This window comes from Anabrus simplex, chromosome 7 (assembly GCF_040414725.1).
Source record: "Anabrus simplex isolate iqAnaSimp1 chromosome 7, ASM4041472v1, whole genome shotgun sequence".
Lineage (NCBI taxonomy): Eukaryota > Metazoa > Arthropoda > Insecta > Orthoptera > Tettigoniidae > Anabrus > Anabrus simplex.
The window spans coordinates 17,485,627-17,490,913 of record NC_090271.1 but is presented as its reverse complement, the minus strand read 5'-3'; positions in this window follow the sequence as shown (position 1 = coordinate 17,490,913).

The following is a 5,287-nucleotide window of genomic DNA, read 5'->3' as shown; positions in this document are numbered from 1 at the left end:
GTTAGTGGTTCATGCATCGTTATTGCTGAAAATATTTCTTTCCGTACTTGCTGTTCGTAGCTCTATTTTAATCAATGGGGACAAAATAAATACAAAAATAGAACTAGGCTATTTTTAAGATCTGTTCTATAAAATCTAATCTCGATGACTGGCTTAAGCTACGTCACTACGTGTAGAGCCAGAGTGTACAGAGCACAAGGCGCGCAGACTGATACAGTAGCCAAAATGGAGGATTATTTGTTTCGATAAACAACGAAGTCGATATGGCGTACCCCGGAGGAGTCAATACTTGTTACAAAGTTCGCCAATTAAAGAAAAATGAAATGAAATATACTTCAGAGTGAGGATGTCAAATATATTTTCTGCGCCAGGCCTGACAAACTTAGTCTAGCTTGCGACTGTAGGGTGTTAATTGATGCTGCCTTGAAGTGATTCAGACAATCGGCTAAGTGGTAGTCCTGAAGATGCTTAGGGGTAGCGAAGACATCGTAAAATCCCCTCTGCATTCACTCCCCCCTCATAGTGGGTCTGGACACGAGTGCGTCATCACGAAGATGGAGAAGAGCAGACGGAGTCCCGCGTGCTGGGGAGAATGTCTTTGAAGAATATGTTCCAACTTTCTCTCAACATATTCAACCATCTACTGTGCCGGTCCTTGAGGGGATATTTCTGTGTAATTGCGGCACTATTTTCATCTAGCGGAGGTGAGTTACAGCAACGTCAGCCACTGTGATGTTGTTGTTGATTAATTTTAGCGGCTTTGGAACGCGTGCTTTAACATGTATTTTTCATTCACAAATTACAACGCTATCGCGCAGGTGGTGGATTCCCTATCAAATTGTTTACCTACTACTTTGTTAGTTGCTGACTACCTACATTCCACATCAAAGTTTGGTAAATAATCTGGGAGTATTAATAAATGAGAATCTAAACTAGAATGAACATGCGACTCATACTTTTTAACAGACTAGTGCCTCACTGCATCCTCTGAAATGCCATCAAAAGATTACAATTAAATCTGAGTAATGTTAAAGTAAAAGTTGTAAATGAGGAACGATGCATTTGTAATTTTTCAATGTTCGACCTTTTTCCCCACTTGTCTCTCTTATACGAATACAAAGGCGATGGTATAAAATGATATTACATAATACTTTTTTGTGTGACCATGGAGTTAAGCGCCTTCATGCTGGATTTAGAATGTTAAACTAGAACTATTCTTAATATTTTATTTCCATGGAATTGCCTGTTGTACTCTTGTTGTTCTAGTTGTTGTTTTTGTTGTCGTTGGATAATTTTGTTATAACTTTATTAGCAGAGTACTATAAGTGATCATTGCCTTCGGGATATTTCCCAAATGCGATGTATTTGTTTATAATAATATATTTTCAAAATCGAGCTTATGAATACATTAATTTTTTAAATATTCTCTTACTTGTAATGCTGTTATTAGATTCATCTAATGAACAAAATAAAACGGACCATCAATTCCTTCGTCAGATTTGTATTTTTGTTACGCTATGTCACGCTTTATTACAAGTAAATTTCCCTCCTGAAATTTGAAGAACTCAGTAACTTTTATGTAGCTATGTTGGTGTTCAGACCCTTTACTGACAAGGGAAGGGCGCGAAATGGGGAATCACGGATCTTATGTAAAATTTTGCAACCACGTTAAATGAGCCAAGAATAACACAACGTACAAAACAATTCATTGGGAAATTAATTCGAGTGACCTGCAGAAAGTGCTGAAGTTCGCATGTTTGAATTGGCGCGCTTGGTTCACTCGTCGAGAGGCCACGCCACTGATATTCTTTTCTATTCCGTCAGTAATTGCGCAGCACGTCGCGAAGACGATGTAGTGGCATTAAGATAAATAATTTAATTCCTGCATTAATTGTGGGTCAATAAAGGCAATAGAATAAGACTGTTATAGTGAAAATAGAGATTAATCTTTATAATAAGGGACACAACACATGCAAGTAAGTTACTCCTAATAGGTTCTGCAACAATGATGCTCGTGGTAGAAATATTGAGAGCACAAAGCGGTTGCAAACCAACCATACCTAATGTAGCGAGAATAAGGGTATAATATCGCAAGTTCCATATTTCTTCCAACGCAAAAATAACTTTGTCAATGTTGATTACCATTATAGAAACAACCACATGTCCCATACAAACACCTGGCCTGAAATCAGCTGTTGAACAGTACAAGTTGCGGGTAGGGTATAGAGTAGCGGCCTGCGTAGCCGAGAGCGCTGATTCAAACATACGAACTTTAACGCTTTCTGTAGGTCGCACGAGTTCGTTTCCGAAAGAAGTATTTTTGCCATTATGTTATCCTTGGTTCATTTAACGTGTGTGCAACATTTACGTAAGAGCGGTGACTTCCAGGTTCGCAACCCTCGTTGTTACCTGTCCTAAAATGTAATTACCTCTTCTCTTTTCACCAGCACGATACACGCTCAGTACCAACTTCAGCAGGTCATCTGACTAAGGGGCTCGGTTCCAAATAACATCCGCAACAACGACATTCTAGTGTTCATACAGAAAGTACACGTTGAACGCACAAGCCGACGGTGTGAACCGTGATGAGTGGATAACAGTGAGTGTGTAAATTATATAGTTAATCATCATCAGTTTTAGTGTATTATTAGATTGATTCATGATTTGTACACGCTAATTTCTAGTGGTTGTTATGTTGTAAGTTTAGTTCATGTTTAAATGAGATTTATATTTCATTTCTTTATAATTCTTGATGTACAGCATTATGGTTAAGTGTAAGAACGAACGACGAGTTCCAACTGAACACAAGTAAAATGCCTAGAAAGGAAATGAACACCTACTTTTGTGATAGGAGTACGGTAAAGATTTGCACATTGATTCTGATGCGGATAAAACATGGCCGATCTCACTAAATATCTACGTATTAATGGCTGACATTTTCGACAAGGTTAATTGTTAAAAGTAAGATTAAGTTCATATGGAACAGAATACCTGAGATATGTTTGTTGCGCACTCAGCCCGAAGGCTGCTTGGATCCAAAACAGCTCCACCATCAGCCTCCATGGATAGCCTAGACATAACTGAAAATTAAGAAGGAAATGGGGAGTGCGGTAGTTTTCCGTTGCTTTCCTCAACGAGTCAGAAGGCATTAAGTATCAGTCCGCCAAGCCGACTGTATGGCGCACTTAGACCAACGCTTTTTTTTGCTATGGGCTTTACGTCGCGCCGACACAGATAGGTCTTATGGCGACGATGGGATAGGAAAGGCCTAGGAGTTGGAAGGAAGCGGCCGTGGCCTTAATTAAAGTACAGCCCCAGCATTTGCCTGGTGTGAAAATGGGAAACCACGGAAAACCATTTTCAGGGCTGCCGATAGTGGGATTCGAACCTACTATCTCCCGGATGCAAGCTTCACAGCCGCGCGCCTCTACGCTCACGGCCAACTCGCCCGGTAGAGCAACGCTATGAGAATCATTGTTACCCCGTTCATCACAGGAACTGGCGGTGTAAGGCTCATACTTCATTCACTTTCATATTCTCGAAGCCAAGGATACGACTGAGACAGATCAATGAAAGCAACAAAATAATTGTTCTAGCCCACATCAGAAGACATAGTGCACTATAGACCCTCGGTCCCACCAGCAAAGGCATATCTGAGATATATCCATAGTTCAACTGGACCTGCGGATTAGGCCTAATTGGGCGTCACACAAAGGACTCGATGCCTTTTAAATTATTGCGCGTTTTTTAAACAGTTTCGAAACTTCCAGGTTAATATTTTAAAATAAAATATTGGCTTGTGACGCTTCGCTCTTAAAAACGTGTGTGCAAAGTTTCATGTCATCGGTATTGAAGTGGTGTCGTTCCGGAAAACAGGCAGGCATTTCTTTGTCATAAATGTAGATATTAAACATGTCTCTGGAAGTGTAGGACACAAGCATTAAATGAGAGCGAATGGTCCTAATTCTGAACCCATATACTGTTATGTAGACTACTATTCAGAGAAGCACTTATTAATCTACAGCCGTAGATGTATGCTAAGCAGTGATATGAGTCTATATTAAAATTCAGATTTAAAGAACTTCCAAAGGAGATTGTTTCCACGTAATATTGTTTTAAGAGTAAATTCGTATTAGGAAAATATTATTTAATATCACGGATCTGAACAAAAATTTAAATTATTCAAGTTCTTTTTCAATTGTATTCTACGCACGAAGTGATAATAATAATAATAATAATAATAATAATAATAATAATAATAATAATAATAATAATAATAATAATAATACCAGGGGGTAAATCTTCGGATAAATCCCTCGTCGTGAACGCCACAGCGCACGAGTCTCGTTCGGATTCTGGGGGAGACTCGACATCATGCAAGATCCGAGTCGGAGCGTCTCGGTGAACCCCGAAAAGTCAAAAACTCAGGCCAAAATCTAAAACCTTTCTAGCAACTTTCAACATAAATTCACTTACACAAACTGGCAAGCTGAAAACCCTCACCAAAGCTCTTCACGAAAATCAGATATCCATAACGGCCCTACAGGAAACAAGGTACCCAGAAAAAGAGATTTTTGAATCCGAAGGCTACTGATTTTTCAAGAGCAAAGCGCAAAGAGGAATCCTCAATGGAGCTGTGATGCTTGGAACCGCGTTTGCTGTTAGAACAAAGATCCTTAAATCGGTTGCAAATTTCGAACCTGTGAATGACAGATTGTCTATACTCACAATTAAATGCGCGAACAAAACCTACAACCTAGTTAAAGCACATGCTCCTACAAACGATAAGAACAAGTCTGATCCAGACGAAGTTGATAATTTCTGGGACCTACTGGATGAAAAATTGAACAAAATCCCCAAACACCATGTCAAGCTTCTTTTGGGTGACTTCAATGCCCAACTAGGTCGTGAACAGACGTACAAGAAAGTTATAGGAAATTACCCTGCTCACAAAAGAACCAATCCCAACGGCAAAAGACTGGTGTCCATTTGAGAAAATCACAACCTGCAGGTCATGTCGACCCACTTTCCCCGTCTACCCAGTAAGCAAATGACTTGGCGTTCTCCCGTCCAAGCTCTCGGAGAGTTCCAAATTGATCATCTTGCAATCTCCAGGAGAAACAGCTCTGACATTTTTAATGTCAAGGTAAAGAAAGGCATCAATGTGGCGTCAGATCATTATATGTCTCTTATTAAATTCAAACCAATTCCCGCAAACACAAGGAAGACAACCAAACAGATCACACGCTTCGACAATGATAAACTTCGGCAAAGGGTCGAGGAGTTC